A 23,883-nucleotide genomic window follows, 5' to 3' on the forward strand; every position below is an offset into this window, starting at 1 on the left:
TGGAAGATAATAAAAGAGGTATTGAATAATACAGCAGAACAAATATTAGGTGAAGAGGAGACGACACGGAAACCAGGTCGGTTTGACGAGGAGTGTAGAAACAAATTAATGGAGAGAAACGAAGCGCGAAAGAGAATGCTCAACAGGAATACTAGAGCCAATACAGAAGAATACAGGCAGAAGAGAGTAGAAGCAAGTAAGATATGTAGACGAAAGAAGAGAGAATATGAAAGAAGATTGATAATGGAACTTGAGGAGCAAGATAAAAATAGGGATATAAGGAATTTCTATGCACAAGTGAAGGCGGAACAGAAAGGCTTTCAGTCCAGGGCAGTAAGGATAAACAAGGAAATCTGATTGGAGGAACAGAAGAAATATTGGATAGATGGGCTGAATACTTTATGGGATTACTTGATCCCAAAGAAGAACATGAAAACCAAGACTGGTGGTGGGGAGAAGATGAAAGGGAGGAACCTTCAGAGTCGAGGAAAGAAACAATCGTAGCATCACCAACTAGGGAAGAAGTGTATAAGGCCATAAAAGCCTTAAGAACAATAAAGCCCCCGGATAGATAATCTTACTGCCGAAATGCTTAAGAATGGAGGAGACCAAATCACAAATCACTTACATCAGCTAATCTGTGAGATTTGGGAACAAGAGGAGATGCCTAAACAGTGGAATCTTGCAATAATCTGCCTTATACACAAAAAGAATGACAAAACGTGTTGTAACAACTATAGAGGGATAGCACTATTGAGTATGCTCTATAAAGTGTTCACCAAGATACTGGCTGGGAGAGTAGCACCACTTACAGAAGAAATAATAGGGGATTATCAATGTGGTTTTAGACCAAATAGATCCACTACGGACCAAATATTTGTGGTACGTCAGTTGGTGGAGATAACGTAGATATCCACCAACTATTTATTGATTTTAAACAGGCATATGATTGTATAATAAGGGGAAAGCTGTATGAAGTGATGAAAGATTTTGGAATCCCAGTGAAGATTATCAGACTTATCAAAATGACTTTGAGGGACACAAGATGTGTGGTTAAAGTTGGAGGAAATATAACTAAAGAGTTTATGGTAGTTCAGGGTTTAAGGCAAGGGGATATCATGTCAACGCTATTGTTCAACATAGCCCTGGAAAATGTCATGAGGAAAGTAGTAATTAGTAACCCAGGAGGAACTCTGCTCAACCGTTTGAGCCAGAATCTAGCCTATGCAGATGACATAAATCTAATGGCACGAAGATTACAAGAATTAGAGGAAGGCCTGGGGAGGTTGGAAAGAGCAGCTATAGGGAGCGTGCATGGCCGCTCTTAGCGCCTCTAGCGGAAGAAATCGGTAACGTTTTGGTGATCTTGTCTTGAGCGGTCAGTCCAGGCTGTGTAACTGTGGGTGTGAAATTGTGGTGGTAGTAGTGTATCAAAATGCCCAAATCAAATAGAAACTGTTGTGCACTGAACTGCCACAACACACACAGAAACACGCATGGAAAAGGAATTACATTTCACACATTTCCTGGTCGTCCATGGGAATCGGACAGACGCAGGAAGTGGATTTCGGCTGTGGGAAGAATAAATCAAGTACAGTACCTTATTTCATTTGTGACGTAAATCACACATTTCATATCCCACATTTCAAACATACCAGTTATGCCAAGTCAAGAACACGCTCATTTAAGTACACTTTGAAATACCGGTAGTACATTTCATTTCAAGTATGCATTGCAGCAGGTGCGTATGTTTACATTCATATCTTTCCATGTGCACATGTCTTGACTACGCCGAATATTTATATTTAAAATAATAATAATAATAATAATAATAATAATAATAATAATAATAATAATAATAATAATAATAATAATAATAATAATAATAATAATAATAATAATAAATGTCTTCCTGCATTTCAGTGCAGATGGAACTCCATGGGAACCCATCAAATGCTCCGTCATTTGCAGTGAACATTTGGTTGGAGGAAAGTCAAGTAATATTGAAAAATGAGTGTGAAAAACTACAAGTCGGTGCAAGCAGCATTTGAGATTGAGCAACGATTTTTAAATTCACTTGTATTTTTAGCGAGAATGATTCAACATAGTTTCGTTGATTGTCAAGCTGTAATAGAAATTCGAAGTATTACAGACTTCACTGAATCACATAAAATTAAAATGTAAAGTATAATACGGTACGTTTAACAAGAATGAGCTAACGTAATTACCTCATTTGCTACCTTGTACGGGTTTTTGCTAACACTCGTATGTCTTATGACAAAGCCAGTAAGTGTAAAACTGGAAACAGTTCGTCTTTCTTTAACTTGTAAAACATGGCCATTGTCAACTACTTTCTGCGCTTTATTCACTGTTGACTTGCGACTATTTTGGAAGTGTATGTACTCAAACCCATATTGTATTACAACTTCCACAGCACTACTTCATATCTTGACGACAAGATGCAACGATACTTTGTGCTATAACTATGACGCAACTCTTCACTTCAGCGGAACCCACTCTCACCGTACTAACTCTCGGAACTCCGCCAGAGCGCTCTGTTACTAGTACCGTGCACGCTCCCTATAGAAATAGGTCTTCAGGTGAACCATGAGAAGACGAAGTATATGTTCGTATCTCGGTCTACGGAAACGACAGGAGAATCCACAATACAACTGAATGGGAAAAACTATGAAAAATGTAGGAGTTTCAGGTATCTCGGATCACTGGTTACTTCAGACAATGGTATAAGAGAGGAGATAAAAGCAAGAATAGGAGCGGGCAACCGAAGCTATTTGTCATTAGTCAAGGTTTTTAGAACAAGAACGCTTAGCAGGAATTTGAAGATTAAAGTGTATAGAACCGTAGTTAAACCAGTGGTGGCTTATGGATCAGAGACTTGGACTCTTACTGGCACAGATGAAGAACTCCACCGGAGATGGGAACGAAAGATATTAAGGAAAATATATGGACTCATAAGTGATAATGGGGTATGGAGGCTAAGGAGGAATGACGAAATAAAGATATTATATGGGGAACCAGATATTGTGTCGAATATCAAGGGCAGTAGACTGAGATGGCTAGGACATGTGGAACGGATGCCTGAAGAGAGAGCAGTTAAGAAAGTATATAAGGGTAAACCAGGTGGGAGACGACTGAAAGGAAGACCAAAAAAGAGATGGCTGGATGATGTGGAGGAAGACCTCAGGAAGATGGGTGTAAGAAGATGGAGAACCAAGGCGACCGATCGAGAGGTGTGGGCTACGATAGTTCGAGAGACCAAGGCCCTTCATGAGCTGTAGCGTCCAGGAGTAAGTAAGTAAATAAGTAAGTAAGTAAGTAAGTAAGTAAGTAAGTAAGTAAGTAAGTAAGTAAGTAAGTAAGTAAGTAAGTAAGTAGTAAAAATAAAGGGTCTCCCGTAAGTTGGTGGACATTATTCTTTTCTTTCCTCAACGAGCAGGATGACTTTTAGTGGAAAAACTACATAATTCACACTGCGACCATTCAAGTCTCATGTCGACTGCACTATCGCATCTTCAACTTTGTAGTTTGCACAATGAATGAATGCATTTATAGCTGACACCCAGGAGGTAGATTCCCTATCAGTTGATTAGCTAATATTTTCTTAAATGATTTCCGAAAGTTATAATTTATCGAACATGTGTTTGAGCCATCAGTCCATAGACTGGTTTGATGCAGCTCTCCAAGCCACCCTATCCTGTGCTAATCTTTTAATTTCTACGTAACTATTGCATCCTACATCTGCTCTAATCTGCCTGTCATATTCATACCTTGGTCTACCCCTACCGTTCTTACCACCTACACTTCCTTCAAAAACCAACTGAACAAGTTCTGGGTGTCTTAAGATGTGTCCTATCATTCTATCTCTTCTTCTCGTCAAATTTAGCCAAATCGATCTCCTCTCACCAATTCGATTCAGTATCTCTTCATTCGTGATTCAGTCTATCCACCTCACCTTCAGTATTCTTCTGTAACACCACATTTCAAAAGCTTCTATTCTCTTTCTTTCTGAGCTAGTTATCGTCCATGTTTCACTTCCATACAATGCCACGTTCCACACGAAAGTCTTCAAAAACATCTTTCTAATTCCGATATCAATGTTTGAAGTGAGCAAATTTCTTTTCTTGAGAAAGGTCTTCATTGCTTGTGCTAGTCTGCATTTTATGTCCTCCTTACTTCTGCCATCGTTAGTTATTTTACTACCCAAGTAATAATATTCATCTACTTCCTTTAAGACTTCGTTTCCTAATCTAATATTTCCTACATCACCTGCCTTCGTTCGACTGCACTCCATTACTTTTGTTTTGGACTTATTTATTTTCATCTTGTACTCCTGACCCAAGACTTCATCCATTCAGCAACTTCTCGAGATCTTCTGCAGTCTCAGATAAAATAACAAATATCATCGGCAAATCTCAAGGTTTTGATTTCCTCTCCTTGGACTGTGATTCCCTTTCCAAATTTCTCTTTGATTTCCTTTACTGCCTGTTCTATGTAAACATTGAAAAGGAGAGGGGACAAACTGCAGCCTTGTCTCACTCCTTTCTGGATTGCTGCTTCTTTTTCAAAGCCCTCGATTCTTATCACTGCAGGCTGATTTTTATACAGATTGTAGATAATTCTTCGTTCTTGGTATCTGATCCCTATCATCTTCAGAATCATAAATAGCTTGGTCCAATCAACATTATCGAATGCTTTTTCTAGATCTACAAATGCCATGTACGTGGGCTTGTCCTTCTTGATTCGATCCTCTAAGATCAGACGTAAAGTCAGGATTGCTTCACGTGTTCCTACATTTCTTCTAAAGCCAAATTGATCTTCTCCCAACTCAGCTTCAACTTGTTTTTCCATTCTTCTGTAAATAATACGTGTTAAAATTTTGCAGGCATGAGATACTAAACTAATGGTGCGGTAGTTTTCACACCTGTCAGCACCGGCTTTCTTGGGAATAGGTATAACAACATTCTGCCGAAAATCGGATGGGACTTCTCCTGTCTCATACATCTTGCACACTAAATGAAATAACCTTGCCATGCTGGTTTCTCCTAAGGCAGTCAGTAATTCAGAGGGAATATCATCAATTCCAGGTGCCTTGTTCCTATTTAGGTCACTCACAGCTCTGTCAAACTCTGACCTCAAAATTGGGTCTCCCATTTCATCAGCATCAACGGCCTCTTCATGTTCCAGAACGAAATTATCTACATCTTTACCTTGATACAACTGTTGGATATGCTCCTGCCATCTTTCTGTTTTGTCTTCTTTCCCTAGAAGTGGCTTTCCATCTGAGCTCTTAATATTCATGCACCTAGATTTTTTTTCTCAAAAGGTTTCCTTGATTTTCCTGTATGCAGCATCTACCTTTCCCAGGACCATACAGCCTTCGACATCCTTGCACTTCTCCTTCAGCCATTCTTCCTTAGCTACCTTGCACTTTCTATCCACTTCATTCTTTAATCGCCTGTATTCTTTTCTGCCCTCTTCATTTCTAGCATTGTTGTATTTTCGTCGTTCATCAATCAGGTCTAGTATCTCCTGAGTCATCCAATGATTCTTAGTTGATCTTTTCTTCCTTCCTAACATTTCTTCAGCAGCCCTACTGACTTCATTTTTCATGACTCTCCACTCTTCCTCTATAGTGTTTCCTTCAGCCTTTTCATTTAGTCCTTGTGCAACATGTTCCGTGAAACAATCCCTCACACTCTTTTCTTTCAACTTGTCTAGATCCCATCTTTTTGCATTCTTTCCTTTCTTCAATTTCAAGTTGTGGTCAGAGTCAACGTCTGCTCCTGGGAAAGTTTTGCAATCCAACACCTGGTTTCTGAATCTCTGCCTAATCATAATGAAGTCTATTTGATACCTTCCAGTGTCTCCAGGTCTCGTCCACGTATACAGCCGTCGTTTGTGGTGTTTGAACCAAGTATTGGCAAGGACTAAATTATGATCAGTGCAGAATTCAACCAGCCGACTTCCTCTTTCGTTCCTTTGTCCCAATCCAAATTCTCCTACTGTACTACCTTCTCTTCCTTGGCCTACCACTGCATTCCAGTCTCCCATCACAATTAGATTCTCATCACCTTTTACATATTGTATTAAATCTTCTATCTCCTCATATATTCTTTCAATTTCATCATCCGCTGAACTAGTAGGCATATAGACCTGCACTATTGTGGTGGGCATTGGTTTGGGGTCTATCTTGACGACAATAATTCTTTCACTATGCTGGTCGTAGTAGCTTACCCGCTGCCCTATTTTCTTATTCATTATTAAACCAAATCCTGCATTTCCCCTGTTTGATTTCGTGTTGATAATTCGGTAGTCGCCTGACCAAAAATCTTGTTCTTCCTGCCAATGTACTTCACTTGTTCCAACTACATCTAACTTTAGCCTGTCCATCTCCCTTTTCAGATTCTCTAACCTACCACAACGATTCAAACTTCTAAAATTCCACGCTCCGACTCGCAGAATGTCAGTATCCATCTTCCTGATGATCGCCCCCTCTCGTGTAGTTCCCACCCGGAGATCCGAATGGGGGACTAGTTTACCTCCGGAATCTTTTACCCGGGAGGAAGCCATCATCAGTACATCATTCATACAGAGAGAGCTGCATGTCCTCGGGAGTTAGTTACGGCTGTAGTTTCCCGTTGCTTTCAGCCGTGTAGCAGTATCAACACAGCTAAGCTATGTTGAGTATTATTACAAGGCCGTATCAGTCAATCATCTAGACTGCCGCCCTTGCAACTACCGAAAGGCTGCTACCCCCCTTTCGATGAACCATTCGTTAGTCTGGTCTCTCAACAGATACCCATCCGATATGGTTGCACCTGCGGCTCGGCTATCTGCATCATTGGGACATGCAAGCCTCCCCACCGCGGCAAGGTCACATGGTTCGCAGAGGAGGTATCGAACATATCCCTCGATAAATTATTCCAGTTCCTAACTTCTATTCCTATAAGTGAATTTTTGCCCCAATTTGTCCTCTTGAATTCTAATTTTGTCTTCATATTACGACGTTTCCTGCCTTTAAAAGCTCCACTGAAGCTGATCCATCTACTAATGTCATTCTACGCCATCGGTTTACTGACAGCGTGACAATTGTAGTAAAAATAATGGGTTCTTTCGTTAGCTGGTGGACATTAATCTATTTTATGTCCGACTCGTTGGCTGAATGGTCAGCGTACTGGTCTTTGGTTCAGAGGGTCCCGGTCTCGATTCCTGGCTGAGTCGGGGTTTTTAATCGCTTCTGATTAATTCTTCTGGCTCGGGGACTGGGTGTTTGTGTCCGTCCCAACACTCTCCTCTTCATATTCAGACAGAATACCACACTAACAACCACAACAGAAGCACGCAATAGTGATGACATCCCTCCATATAGAGGGTTTGTTTATTTATTTATTTATTTTTTATTTATTCAATTTTGCAGACTTAATTTCAACGTCCCCTGATGCTATACCATTACAACTACCATCAGTTAGAATGATCTCTCAGTCGTCACGATACGGACTACACATCCGCCCGCTACTAGTTGTCATGTTATCGACGCTATAGTGCAGTAATCTGTCCTTGTACATGTGATTATTTTGATAATCATGGAAGCGACATTTCACCTTGTTGTTGCATTTTTGTAATTCCGTACTAATAAATGAAAGACCTAACCTGTCTCAGTCTCATCCTTGGCTTTAACAGTACCAAGGTGATCGAGGTATGAGTAAAATTACCAACTATTTTTGAGGAAAATAAGGAAGATTTCTATATTCCTAACTAAAATAAGGAATATTTATTACACGGAAAAATTTCACAATGTACTGTTTGTGAAAAAAATTTCCCTTTACAAAGACTTTAAAATATTTTCCAACATATTTTGCTTTACACAGTAGTTTGCCCTGGCTTTTTGCAAATTCTAAAAATTCATTGCATGAATAAGTTAAATTCATGGCTACTTGCAGTCCTGATTTGATCAAGTTTTTACGGTCCCTATTCCCAATTTTCCCTGACCTTTTGTAAATTCTAAAAATTCAGTACATGAATAAGTTCATGGCAAGTTGCAGTTCTGATTTGATCAGGTTTTTACTGTCCCTATTCCAAACATCTGTCCACTTGTTATTTACAAAATACTCTTTCAGAATGAGCAGTACTACCTGGTATGCTCATAACAAAACCTACTAGCTTTGCGAAGTGTTCAAAATTTTCATTGTTTGGTTTTAGGCCATCCATTTCTGGCTAACGTTTCCCTTTAAAGATTTAGCACATGTTATTGCATATTTACTACTACAATTTTCCTCATTCACACAATCTAGTTGGATACACTCCACAACTTCATGTATGTATGTCATTGATTGTTAATTCTCTTTCAATGCAGTGGGATTTAACATTTTAGACTATCATATATTTTTAAACAAATAAAAATACGAAGAATCATAAAATTCAGTGAAATTGCTCTCACATGTAGCTTTATAATATGAATTGAGAACAGCGGCTAACATTTTGTGAATAGCACTACCGAAATATACGTCTGTAATTTTGTCCAACTTTACTAATTAGTAACTGTATAGCTTCGTGGGATTCCATAATACTCCAAGTACAAGAGCTGTATATAAAGTAGTTGCAACGTAGTCCAGACACTCGCAGGAGATGCACAAATAGGATATGTGGCGCTATTGTCGATGTGTAGTGTACAATTGATGGGCATCAAGTTGGGAGTGTTGATGCTGTGTGGCGTTGAAGTGAAGAGAGTCGCCGTAAGACCTATCTGAGTCGGTGCGACGTAAAACAACTAGCAAAAAAAAAAGACCTATCTGTGTCGGTGCAACGTAAAGCCACTAGCAAAAAAAAAAAAAAAAGAAAGAAATAAAGTAGAGCAATTCCATACGTGACTGATTGACATTTACAATACACTTCAGCAAGAAAAGTCTCTATATAAATGTTGTGGTGGGAATAAATTGAAAATTCTAATAACATGATCGGATAAAGGCAATTACAATGATATATAAAACAGGGCTTAACAATAAAAATAAAATACTAAGTACTTGGTTCCAAAGTTCGCGTGACTGACTGACATAAATGTCAACTCTCTATTCGCGTGAACATGCTTCGTTGTATAGTTCTCTTCAGCACTCTGAACCTTCTTTCCGGATTTCACAGCCACCCACGCCATTCGTTTTACTTCGCCTCCGATTGCATCTACTGCCCCTTTTCCATGGTATGATTAGAAAAACTTTACGTCGCATCGACACATGTAGGTCTTATGGCGACGATGGGATAGGAAAGGGCTAGGAGTGAGAGGGAAGTGGCCGTGGCCTTAATTAAGGTACAGCTCCAGCATTTGCCTGTGTGAAAAGGGAAACTACGGAAAATCATCTTCAGGGCTACCGACAGTGGGGCTCGAACCCACTATCTCACGAATACAAGCTCACAGCAGCGCCCCCTAACCGCACGGCCAACTCGCTCGGTAATCCATTCATTATCATCATCAAGAAATTTTTCATTCCCCTCCCTGAAGGGAAGGGGCGGGCCACCTACAGGGTAACGCCCCCTCTCTGGCCAGGAGATTCTGGCTGGGTCGGAAGGAATGAAGGATTCGGAAGGTGGGTAATCCATTGAATTTTACATCCAAATGTGGCAGAAAGTAACGCATATTTCTCGGGGTATATTTTTTGCTTAAAATGGCTCACTGCTCCATCAGAAAACAATTTTACTGCTTCAAGGTTCGGGACAATCTGCAACACTTTTGAAAACAATGTTCTTAGAAAAAATATCGATTACATATTATTTGTGATGTGCCGTATACAGTAATCTGACACGAGAACAAATTACTTCTTCTGAACTTCGTTGTTACCCTCTCTTCTAAACCAAGTAACTGCAGTAAACACGGAGACCTGTTTATTATTCCAATGAGTTGCCTGAATCTTATTTTTCTCCTTGCATGCGTAATTTTCAGCGAAGTCAATTTGGATGACAGCTTCGTTTAGTTCAGCTTTGTTCCGAGCACACTTGAAAGCCTCAGATTGCTGTCGTTTGACATCGACATGGTTTAGGAAATGTGGCAGACAGGTGTCAGTGCATCCATGCAATTAATTACTGACCCTTCTTGTCCTCCAATTTCACCTTGTCCGTTTGAAAGCGACCACTGACTCCACTCATACCGTGAATCACAAAGTTAATCTGCGATGTCAATTGCACTTTGGATCAACTGAGTTCTGGTCACAAACCACCTGAAATACACACTCCCTAAGTTCAGTCTGTACAGATACCTGTTTCCTATGCAGCACCTTCGAAAGAAATTTCACATTTTTGTGGTAAATGCACGTGCAAACATTATGCGGGATGTCTTGCTGAAGATATACATGATGAAGACGTAATTCAGCAAACTTTGAGAAACTGACTGGCATATTTTCATAGTCTTGTGTAAATAAAGCATGGGCTTCCTTTAATGTTACCATTAAATTTCTTTGATTTCGCCACTAACACGGATCTCCTTAAAATCGTCTCTTCCCGGTGTCATCACCATAAAACTTAATGACAGCTGTTTAACACCATCCCATAGCTGCTTTCTAAGCAAACATTTCCATGTCTTGCTAATCGTTAAACCCTATTTTTCTGCTAAATACACACGACCCTTTTCGTAGTGAAGAGGGCAATGCTTCGTCTACACATTTTCTGGATTTACTATAATGTTGGCTACTTCTGAATGCTGTGTCAGGCTTTGCAATATCGGCACGATTTTCAACTTCTTGCACTCTCGCCAATTTTTCCCTTTTCCGTTGAGCTTGTTTATGTATTCTCCTTGATAATTTTAGTCTTTCTCTGTCCCTGCTTTAGTCATTCTTGCTTTCGATCTTTCTTTTTGCTATCAGTACGTTTTCTTGTCTTTCTTTATACGGACCTTTCGCCTTCAGACGCTGCTTGTATTCTCCTTGTCTTTCTGCTGGCGATTTCCCCATATCACTGTTTCACTACCACAGTTCACTTGTAACTCCACTATTGCCTCCAAAGCAAGTGAATGGACTGTGATGGTGGTGGTGGTGATTTTTGTTTTAAGAGGAAGTACAATGAGGTAATCATCCTCAAACGGGCTGTGATGAGATGTGCATAGCATTGCAATGTCAGTAAGTCATGGTGCCATAGCGGGAAAGTGATCCACTGCGGAAGAAAATGTTCATATATATTTTTGTTGATATCGTTAAGGTGACGTAAGATCCCGAAGGAAATTTTATTCCATCCATTATTATGCTGTGTAGACGACTTTTCCTATGTTTATCGTGACTGACTGACCACAATCTGTCCTAAGCAATTCTTTCAAACTACTTAAGGTAATTAGGAAAACTATACTGTATAACAATGTACATACAGGAAATATCACATTTTGACATATAAAAAGGTGAGCTTGAAGAAAATTACTTGTAAATATCAAGGTATGGAAAATACTCTGTGTATTTTTCAGTGTGCTCAATGTCACAAGGTTTGAAGTAAGATATAGGCTATTGCAAAATGAGAGATGGACAGCAGGCAATGGTATGATGATTAACGGGGTTAAAATTTAGGTTGTGAGTTTCACAAGTAGGAAAAATCCTCTCTGTTTTAATTACTGCGTTGATGGGGTGAAAGTTCCTTTTGGGGATCTTTGTAAGTATCTAGATGTTAATATAAGGAAAGATCTTCATTGGGGTAATGACATAAGTGAGATTGTAAATGAAGGGTACAGATCTCTGCACATGGCTATGAGGGTGTTTAGGGGTTGTAGTAAGGATGTAAAGGAGAGGACATATAAGTCTCTGGTAAGACCCCAACTAGAGTATGGTTCCAGTTTATGGGTTGTCCTGTTCCATTCGCACCGTTTGGTATAAAATCAGTCCTAGGTTTTCCTGCCTGTTAATACAGGTTATATCAGTTCCACAATTACTGCCATCCTCTGAAGCATAGTGCACCTGCTCATGAACTTCCCACTACAACTGAAGAGCGCACTGTATGACGGCGAGAGTTTCTCAACAATTCTCTAAAATCCACTAATTCACTGAATTTCACTAATAGGAAAAGTCCTCTCAGTTTTAATTACTGCGTTGATGGGGTGAAAGTTCCTTATGAGGATCACTGTAAGCACCGAGATATTATTATAAAGAAATATCTTCATTAGGGTAATCACATACATGAGAATGTAAATAAAGGGTACAATTCTCTGCACGTGATTATGAGGGTGTTTAGGGGTTGTAGTAAGGATGTAAAGGAGAGGGCATATAAGTCTGTGGTAAGACCCCAACTAGAGTATGGTTCCAGTGTATGGGACCCTCACCAGGTTTACTTGATTCATGAACTGAAAAAAAAAAAAAAACAGCTCGATTTGTTCTGGGTGATTTCCGACAAAAGAGTAGCGTTACAAAAATGTTGAAAAGTTTGGGCTGGGAAGACTTGGGAGAAAGAAGACGAGCTGCTCGAGTAAGTGGTATGAGTGGTATGTTCTGAGCTGTCGGCGGAGAGATGGCGTGGAATGACAGGTAGTAGACACTAGTAGCTTGAGTGGTGTCTTTAAACGTAGGAAAGATCACAATATGAAGATAAAGTTGGAACTCAAGAGGGCAAATTGGGGCAAATATTCGTTTATAGGAAGGGGAGTTAGGGACTGGAATAACTTAGTAAGGGAAATGTTCAATAAATTTCCAATTTCTGTGAAATCATTTAAGAAAAGGCTAGGAAACAACAGATAGGGAATCTGCTACCTGGGCGCCTGCCCTAAATGCAGATCAGCATTGATTGATATTGAAAAGGTTTTCCGATGCTTCCTTCTATAATAAGAGATTTCAAAATATCTATAAAGATAACTCTTAAACAAAAAATGTAATATCAATTTGGCAATGTACGCCTCGGTATGACATGTTCGCGGAATCATTCAGTAGTAATCTTGTTTTGCTTTTGGGACCTATAAGAAATCACTAGAATTAACTTAGAAAATGGTCAAATTACGCAATTTGAACAATTTTCGCGCTGAAGAACAAGATATAGCATTTCACAAATACTATTCATTACTTGCAGTTAGTGTGACCCGCATTTTAAGGTGTTTTGCAAATGTCTCGCTTGGGACATCATTTGTACCGCATTTGTCTCGTTGTCTCTCTGAATTAATTTTCGTGTTATTGTCATCGATACGAATTTTCACAATGCGCAACTGTCCTGCCATCTAACTTCAACTGAACATAGCGTAACGGTTGCCAAGAGTATGAGGTTATAGCATCTTTCGAGAAGCATTCCGGATCTACTGAATGACAAAGAAATTTGAGATTTTGCAAGAAGTTCCGATAAATACTACTCATAAGCACTCCCCAGTGGGATTACATCATTAATAATAGTTGCATGTGATTGCGATGATTGCGATGATGCTCTCCCTATCAGTTGGTGGTCATCTGTGACTCGGAGAAGCGGTGCTGGGGTTCTGTTCGTTGTCTTCGTTTTCTCGTCTAGTTAGAATACGCTTGAGGAGCTATCCTGGACTCTATAACTAAGGTAGTCCGATTTTCAAAGATATCTGAATAACGTTCATGGAAAAGGTAGTGTATCAGAAAAATTATAGTTTAATCGTGTTTTGTTTTTTCTTTCTTTCTTAATCTGTTTATCCTCCAGGGTTGGTTTTTCCCTCCGACTCAGCGAGGGATCCCACCTGTACCGCCCGAAGGGCGGTGTCCTGAAACGTTTGACTTTGGGTAGGGGGATACAAGTGGAGAGGAACACCAGTATCTCGCCCAGGCGGCCTCACCTCCTATGCTGAACAGGAGCCTTGTGTGGGGATGAGAAGATCGGAAGGAATAGACGAGGAAGAGGGAGGGAAGTGGCCGTGGCCGTAAGTTAGGTACTATCTCGGGATTTGCCTGGAGGAGAAGTGAGAAATCTCGAAAAATCTCTTCGAGGATGGCCGAGGTGGGAATCAAACACTCCTCTACTCAGTTGACTTCCCGAGGCTGAGTGGACCCGGTTCTAGCCCTCGTACCACTTTGCAAATTTCGTGGCAGTGCCGGGAATAGAACCTCGGCCTCCGGGTGGTGGCAGCTAATCACACTAAGCACTACACCACAGAGGGACATATTTATTATTATTATTAATAATATTACAATAATAATTATAGTTATATATTATATAATAATTATATAATATTAATATTAATATAATAATAATAATAATAATAATAATAATAATAATAATAATAATAATTCTCAACCGTAAGGTTGGTGGGTAAGGTGCATGTCTTCGAAGCGTTTGCTTTCTTTGGCCAACAGATTCAAGTGGCAATAGGTGTATTTGCCTTTAATGCTGCCTATAAATTATCTTGGTCTGCCTTTGCCCCTTCTACTTTCCAGTTTCCCTTCAAACATGGTGTTATTACTTTATCTTCCATGAAATACTTTAGATTCTTGGGGGTTAGATATCACTTCTACTGACCAAAACCAAACCAAAACCCTTGGTGCTACAGCCCTTGAAGGGCCTTGGCCTACCGAGCGACCGCTGCTCAGCCCGAAGGCTTGCAGATTACTAGGTGTCGTGTGGTCAGCACGACGAATCCTCTTGGCTGTTATTCTTGGCTTTCTAGACCGGGGCCGCTATCTCACCGTCAGATAGCTCCTCAATTCTAATCACATAGGCTGAGTGGATCTCGAACCAGCCCTCAGGTCCAGGTAAAAATTCCTGACCTGGCCGGTAATCGACCCCTGGGCCTGCGGGTAAGAGGCAGGCACGCTACCCCTACACCACAAGGCCGGCTACTTCTACTGACACTGGAATGTATTTTACTTCACACGAGGTATTTCTCTGCTGTGAACAGGAGTGGACCTGATTGCTTTACTACTGGAGCGTAGCGATACCACAGCGTGGCCAATTGCAATATCAAGGTTTTAACAGTACCAAGGTCAGACTTCCGTACTGCCTTCTGTTCGGTCGTCACTCAAGACAGAAGAACTGAGTATCGCTGCCAGATTTTTCACTGGAAAAGTAAGATGAAATTAGACCTGAAATGGTGAAGTATAGTGGGAAGGCAGGGATGAAATGGCTTCATAGAGTAGTAAAATTAGCATGGAATGTTGGCAAGGTACCTTCAGATTGGTCAAAAGCAGTAATTGCACCTATCTATAAGCAAGGGAACAGGAAGGATTGCAACAACTATCGAGGTATCTCATTGATTAGTATACCAGGCAAATTATTCACTGGCATCTTGGAAGGGAGGGTGCGATCAGTCGTTGAGAGGAAGTTGGATGAAAACCAGTGTGGTTTCAGACCACAGAGAGGCTGTCAGGATCAGCTTTTCAGTATGCGCTAGGTAATTGAAAAATGCTACGAGAGGAATAGACAGTTGTGTTTATGTTTCGTAGATCTAGAGAAAGCATATGACAGGGTACCGAGGGAAAAGATGTTCGCTATACTGGGGGACTATTGAATTAAAGGTAGATTATTAAAATCAATCAAAGGCATTTATGTTGACAATTGGGCTTCAGTGAGAATTGATGGTAGAATGAGTTCTTGGTTCAGGGTACTTACAGGGCTTAGACAAGGCTGCAATCTTTCACCTCTGCTGTTCGTAGTTTACATGGATCATCTGCTGAAAGATATAAGATGGCAGGGAGGGATTCAGTTAGTTGGAAATATAGTAAGCAGTCTGGCCTATGCTGACGACTTGGTCTTAATGGCAGATTGTGCCGAAAGCCTGCAGTCTAATATCTTGGAACTTGAAAAGAGGTGCAATGAGTATGGTATGAAAATTAGTCTCTCGAAGACTAAATTGATGTCAGTAGGTAAGAAATTCAACATGATTGAATGTCAGATTGGTGATACAAAGCTAGAACAGGTCGATAATTTCAAGTATTTAGGTTGTGTGTTCTCCCAGGATGGTAATATAGTAAGTGAGATTGAATCAAAGTGTCGTAAAGCTAATGCAGTAAGCTCGCAGTTGCGATCAACAGTAGTTTGTAAGAAGGAAGTCAGCTCCCAGACGAAACTATCTTTACATCGGTCTGTTTTCAGACCAACTTTGCTTTATGGGAGCGAAGGCTGGGTGGACTCAGGATATCTTGTTCATAAGTTAGAAGTAACAGACATGAAAGTAGCAAGAATGATTGCTGGTACAAACAGGTGGGTACTCGGAATGAGGAGATAAAGGCTAATTTAGGAATGAACTCGATGGATGAAGCTGTACGCATAAACCGGCTTCGGTGGTGGGGTCATGTGAGGCGAATGGAGGAGGATAGGTTACTCTGTTATGGAGGGTAAGAGAAGTAGAGGTAGACCAAGACGACGATGGTTAGACTCGGTTTATAACGATTTAAAGATAAGAGGTATAGAACTAAATGAGGTCACAACACTAGTTGCAAATCGAGGATTGTGGCGACGTTTAGTAAATTCAGAGAGGCTTGCAGACTGAACGCTGAAAGGCATAACAGTCTATAATGATAATGTATGTATGTAATGCAAGTAAGAATTTCGGCTTACATGTACTTTTTATTTCAAAAGCAATGCATGATCATCTGTATTGACCGGATTTTTAGGATGTGCAGTAAAACCTGCCTTTAGCGAAATCTTTATGAACCGGAAAAATGTTCGTATCGGAAAATGTTCCCGGTCCCGTGAATTATGGTTTAATGTTCATGTACGTTTACCTGTATATAGCGAAATCTGCCTGACGCGGAAACGGAAGGAAATTTTGAGACTACAACGGAAAATATGTAAATTTCCTTCCTAAACCTTTTCAGCACATTTGCATTTCATATGAATCTGTACTAAATAATAATTTTATTGGCTTTACGTCCCACTAACAACTTTTACGGTTTTTGGCGACGCGAGGTGCCGGAATTTCATCCCGCAGGAGTTCTTTAACGTGCCAGTAAATCTGCCAATATGAGGCTGAAATATTTGAGCATCTTCAAATACCACAGGACTGATCCAGGCTCGAACCTGCCAATTTGGGATCAGAAGGCCAGCGCCTCAACCGTCTGAGCCACTCAGCCCGACGGCGAGATACTGATTGCTACAACAAACTCTCGAACAGTGGAATTATGGTGATGTCATTGAAGAAGATTACATGACCATTGATCTAGAAGTTGAGACAGAGGTGGCATTAGAAAACATCAAAGAGTTCGTCACCCATCACCTTCAAGAAAAGGAACAGAAATTGATGGGGAAGGAGACGATAAAACAAGATGGTTTATTTAACGTAAAGTCCTACCGACAAGCCCTATCAACCATAAAGAACACTCAGTCTATTTCACCGACGGAAAATGACGCGAAATTGCTCGACATTATTTGCCGTGCCCGTATTTTAATTGAGAACCGTCCAGCATACAATTCTGGATTACTGAAAGAAGTAAATGACAGTACGGTACAATATTACTTTTAGTGTTCTTTGTATAAAACATGCAATGTGTATTAAATAGGTGTATATACTGCACAACTGTGCACTGTGAGGAGGTTCTAAGCAAAAACAGATTTCTGTTAGTGCTGATGAACTAGTGTCAATAAGTGTGTGATTAGAGCCATTACTGTATCTACTACCGCACAAAATAATATAAATATACTGCCAGATTATCTAAAGGAGTATGTACTTATGGTTTTATGTTATTTTTAACCACCTTTATGAACCGAAATCCTGTATATAGCGGGAAAAATATCCCGGTCCCTTGGGTTTCCGTTGAGGACAGGTTTTACTGTAATCGATTAGATTGAAAAAAAAAAAAAGTGAGTGAGAGAGAGAGACTATTAGGAATTGTTATGTAGCCCATTCTTCCGTAATGCAGCGAAAGTAGTGTACATTCTAGGGATTCTAATTGGATGTAACCCTAAAGTACATGCAAATCTGGCAGCAAAACCGTTAGTATACTATGACTGGTGTGAAAATGGGAAACCATGGAAAACCATCTTCAGGGCTGGCGGCAGTGGTGATCGAACCCACTATCTTCCGGATAGAAACTCACAGCTGCGCGCCCCTAACCGCACGGCCAACTCGCCCGATAGCAACAATTCTTGTCACACGTAGTAAGTGCGCATTTTGATCCACCACTTCCTAAAATTCCCCTCTCTTGATCACCAGGAAAATATTACAGTATTACACTAGCATGTATCCGTCCGCTGAATGATCAGCGTACTGACCTTCGGTTCAGAGGATCCCGGACTAGATTCCTGGCTGGGTCGGGGGTTTTAATCGCTTCTGATTAATTCTTCTGGCTGGTGGACTGGGTGTTTGTGTCCGTTCCAACACTCTCTTCTTCATATTCAGGCAGAATACCACACTACCAACCACCACAGAAGCACACAATAGTGATTACATCCCTCCATATAGAGGGTTGGCGTCAAGAAAGGCCAAATCCACATGTGCGATGCAGTTCGCACCCGCGACCCCACAGGTGTGGAGAAAAAGCGGTAGGAAAAGAATAAGACACTAGCATGTATCCGCGGCTTCACTTGCGTTCATTAATTCAACCGATATATTTTCTTAAGCCATTTACACTGACTGACAGAGCAAATGCAACACCAAGAAGGAGTGGTCAGAACTTTATGCCAATTGCAGGGTAGACTGACGTCACTGAGGTATGCTCATGATGTGAAATGCGCCGCTGTGCTGCGCACGTAGCGAACGATAAATGGGACACGGCGTTGGCGAATGGCCCACTTCGTACCGTGATTTCTCAGCCGACAGTCATTGTAGAACGTGTTGTCGTGTGCCACAGGACACGTGTATAGCTAAGAATGCCAGGTCGCCGTCAACGGAGGCATTTCCAGCAGACAGACGACTTTACGAGGGGTATGGTGATCGGGCTGAGAAGGGCAGGTTGGTCGCTTCGTCAAATCGCAGCCGATACCCATAGGGATGTGTCCACGGTGCAGCGCCTGTGGCGAAGATGATTGGCGCAGGGACATGTGGCACGTGCGAGGGGTCCAGACGCAGCCCGAGTGACGTCATCACGCGAGGATCGGCGCATCCGCCACCAAGCGGTGGCAGCCCCGCACGCCACGTCAACCGCCATTCTTCAGCATTCCAATATCGACCAGAATAATTTCCCGTCGATTGGTTGAAGGAGGCCTGCACTCCCGGCGTCCGCTCAGAAGACTACCATTGACTCCACAGCATAGACGTGCACGCCTGGCATGGTGCCGGGCTAGAGCGACTTGGATGAGGGAATGGCGGAACGTCGTGTTCTCCGATGAGTCACGCTTCTGTTCTGTCAGTGATAGTCACCGCAGACGAGTGTGGCGTCGGAGTGGAGAAAGGTCAAATCCGCCAGTAACTGTGGAGCGCCCTACCGCTAGACAACGCGGCATCATGGTTTGGGGCGCTATTGCGTATGATTCCACGTCACCTCTAGTGCGTATTCAAGGCACGTTAAATGCCCACCGCTACGTGCAGCTTGTGCTGCGGCCGGTGGCACTCCCGTACATTCAGGGGCTGCCCAATGCTCTGTTTCAGCAGGATAATGCCCGCCCACACACTGCTCGCATCTCCCAACAGGCTCTACGAGGTGTACAGATGCTTCCGTGGCCAGCGTACTCTCGGATCTCTCACCAATCGAACACGTGTGGGATCTCATTGGACGCCGTTTGTAAACTCTGCCCCAGCCTCGTACGGACGACCAACTGTGGCAAATGGTTGACAGAGAATGGAGAACCATCCCTCAGGACACCATCCGCACTCTTATTGACTCTGTACCTCGACGTGTTTCTGCGTGCATCGCCGCTCGCGGTGGTCCTACATCCTACTGAGTCGATGCCGTGCGCATTTAACCTGCATATCGGTTTGAAATAAACATCAATTATTCATCCGTGCCGTCTCTGTTTTTTTCCCCAACTTTCATCCCTTTCGAACCACTCCTCCTTGGTGTTGCATTGTCACTGTCAGTCAGTGTATTTAAGAGCAAATTAAACATTTTAACACACAGTTTTTTAACATAAATTGCATGAAATCCATTATTTTTAATAAGATAGTTACGTTCAATGTTTAAGACACCGGACTGAGGGATGATACAAGTACTATTAAAATATATAATAAAAGACCATATTATTTAAAAAAGCAAAGTAATTTTTCGTTGTAGAGCTTCCAGATAACCTATATTAAGTGTCCTTCCTTTTGGAACAAAGACTGACAGTGTGTTTGCCTTTCCAACTCTTGAACAAACCATGTACAGTTGACCATGGGAGAAGCACCGTTTCCGAAGATTGAGTCCTACAACTTTAAGCGATTGTCCTTGTGCCTTTTTCATGCACGTAGCGAAACTCAAACAAACGGGGAACTGCAGACGGTATGTCCGAGGGGATGATTTGAATTCGAGGAATGTCCAGTCATAATGGTGTCTTCATTAATATTCGGCACCAGTTTCTTGACTGAGAGTTGTGTTCCGTTGCAGAGGGAAGAAGGATTCATATTCCTGAGAAGGATAATCGGTGCCACAATTGCCCGCTCCAAGATGTTCGAGGGTACTCCAGGTGACTCCAAAAGCTCTGTCGTTAAATATGAAATAACTAAAATCATTTAAATGATTAAAAGTAATATAAATAAGAAAAGAGTCCTACAACTGTATAAGATGAATACGCCTATCTTAAAACTTTCAGATCTCTGCGTGCATCACGCGCAGACAGACGAACACTTCATTTTATTATTATAGAAGAAGACAGATAATTTTCCACTCCACCGCATGCCCCGGGAAGAAGTGCCACAGAAATTAGCTGCGTACATAGGCTGGTTCTAGGAAACAATTAGTGATAGATTAGATATTACGATGTCACAAGATAATTTAAGGTCTCAACTAAATGGCACTTCTATAAATTTAGCTGATGAGACCTCTCCCTGCGGGGGCATCTTGCTTTCAGCGCTCTAATACGCGCACTCACAAGGCAAGGGTGTTAAATGAGTCAAGAATAACATAACGACCAAAACATTTCTTTCGGAAATTAACTAATGCGACGTACAGAACGCGTTAATCAGAGATAAGGCTGTTTGCAGATGATGTTATTCTGTACAGAGTAATAAATAAGTTACAAGATTGTGAGCGGCTGCAGGATGACCTCGATAGTGTTGTGAGATGGACGGTGGGTGATGGTATGTTGATAAACGGGGTTAAAAGTCAGGTTGTGAGTTTCACAAATTGGAAAAGTACTCTCAGTTTTAATTACTGCGTTGATAGGGTGAAAGTTCCTTTTGGGTATCATTGTAAGTACCTAGGTGTTAATATAAGAAAAGACCTTCATTAGGGTAATCACATAAATATGATTGTTAATAAAGGATACAGATAGCTGCACATGGTTATGAGGGTATTTAGGGGTTGTAGTAAGGATGTAAAGTAGAGGACATATAAGTCTCTGGTAAGACCCCAACTAGAGTATGGTTCCAGCGTATGGGACCCTCACCAGGATTACTTGATTCAAGAACTGGAAAAAAATCCAAAAAAGCAACTCGATTTGTTTTGGGTGATTTCCGACAAAAGAGTAGCGTTACAAAAATGTTGAAAAGTTTGGGCTGGGAAGAACTGGGAGAAAGGAGAAGAGCTGCTCGATTAAGTGGTATGTTCCGAGCTCTCAGCGGGGAGATGGTGTGGGAGGACATCAATAGACGAATAAGTTTGGATGGTGTCTTTAAAAGTAGGAAAGATCACAATATGAAGATAAAGTTGGAATTCAAGAGAACAAATTGGGGCAAATATTCGTTTATAGGAAGGGGAGTTAGGGATTGGAATAACTTACCAAGGGAGATGTTCAATAATTTTCCAATTTCTTTGCGATCATTAAAGAAAAGGCTAGGAAAACAACAGATAGGGAATCTGCCACCTGGGTGACTGCCCTAAATGCAGATCAGTATTGAATGATTGATTGATTAAAACTCGCATGTATGAATTGGCGCGCATGCCAGGTTCGTTCGTTTACCCCCGTGTGACATGCTTTAAATCCCGCGCATTGTTTTTCAGGAGTAGGGCCCGGCTGTTTATGACCTAAAAATGTTAGAAATATGCAAGCATTTATGACATAAACATATATTAAAATATGACAATAAATATGACTTAAAAGATTTAATCACATTTTTGAAATCTTCAGAGTTTTGCCGTTGTTTAAATTAACATTATATTGAAAAATATCCTATTTTAAAAATCTAGAACATTCAATAACAATAAATAAGTAACAATACGGAAGTCGAGTTATGTCATGGCAACTATTTCTTTTCTCGCCAACAGGAGACAACACGGAAAATCTAAGATATGCATTTGGAAACGTATTGTATATACTTGCGTATGATGCCACTAGATGGTGTAAGTAAACAACAGTGTGGATCTAATCATGCTCCCAAGTTCAGTGTGTGAGTGAGAGCGTCACAAAATGGAAGTCAAGAACCAGGAGCAACGATCGAACGGCAGAAATGCACACCAATGCCATGCAGAGCTGCGGGAAGCATTAGGTGTGTGACTATGATCTAATCCCCAAAGTCAAGTAGCTATTACGTGGACAGCGGTTTGCTAACAAAGAGGACTTCGTAACAGCATTTCGGGGAGAGGTGTCACACGTTAGCGATATACATGCAGTGAATGGTATTCAGCGATTGCCTCACGCACAGTGGAAACCTTGGGTGGTTATTTCGAAGGTCTGTAACCAGTGGGGACCTGTCCTTTGTACGTAGTCTTGTGTATTTGCTGTCTATGCCACAGTAACTTTCGACTCTGCACAGAAAGAAATAAATGCCACATTTTGATGGGCGATCAGAAAGAATTACAATAGCAAATTACATATATTTTAAAGTTTTCAACTAGGAACGATGCAACATTGACTTGTAACGGGAAAAAGCCCGCTCAACATCGCAGGATGTTATTGGGGCATATTTGAAATACGTCAAATCATTAGAGTTCAATTGATGCTCACCTTTCTGTCGGTTTCTACGCATCTGCCTCTTTCTATAGAGCTTACTCTCCTAATTCACATAAATATATATATAAATATTTCTAAAAAAGATAATTGTAATAAATACACACAACAATTAGGAGATGTGAAAATTCGTCTTTGATGCGACTGGAAGCAGGTATGCGAAAATGGAATCAAAACCATTAAAATATGGCAAAAGTACGGAAATTCACGGGGAAATATGACCAAAAAATGGAAAATTACGGGAAAATGACAAAAAATGTTAAAATATGACTATATGGCACACGAAAATTGCGTAATTTTAGTCGCCGTAGATAAAATCAGTCCGCCTCTGTGGTGTAGTGGTTAGCGTGATTAGCTGCCACCCCCGGAGGTCCGGGTTCGATTCCCGGCTCTGGCACGAAATTTGAAAAGTGGTACGAGGGCTGGAACGGGGTCCACTCAGCATCGGGAGGTCAACGGAGTAGAGGTGGGTTCGATTCCCAACTCAGCCATCCTGGAAGTGGTTTTCCATGGTTTCCCACTTCTCCTCCAGGCAAATGCCGGGATGGTACCTCACTTAAGGCCACGGCCGCTTCCTACCCTCTTCCTTGTCTATCCCTTCCAATCTTCCCATCCCTCCACAAGGCCCCTATTCAGCATAGCAGGTGAGGCCGCCTGGGCGAGGTACTGGTCATTCTCCCCAGTTGTATCCCCCGACCCAAAGTCTGAAGGTCCAGGACACTGCCCTTGAGACGGTAGAGGTGGGATCCCTCGCTGAGTCCGAGGGAAAAGCCAACCCTGGAGGGTAAACAGATTAAGATAGATAGAAGAAGATAAAATCATGCTTTTACATGGAAATAATATGAAGGAAAAAAATATGACATGTCATAAATATCCGGGCCCTATTCATTAGCAGCTTCCATACCCCATTGCTGAGTGGTCACATCGTGAATTATTTCATTATTTTGATGGGCAAATTCAATTTTTTTTCTGACAGTAGCCTACGTGCTATTGCCCTAAATTTGTCGC

This window comes from Anabrus simplex, chromosome 5 (assembly GCF_040414725.1).
Source record: "Anabrus simplex isolate iqAnaSimp1 chromosome 5, ASM4041472v1, whole genome shotgun sequence".
NCBI classification, from domain to species: domain Eukaryota; kingdom Metazoa; phylum Arthropoda; class Insecta; order Orthoptera; family Tettigoniidae; genus Anabrus; species Anabrus simplex.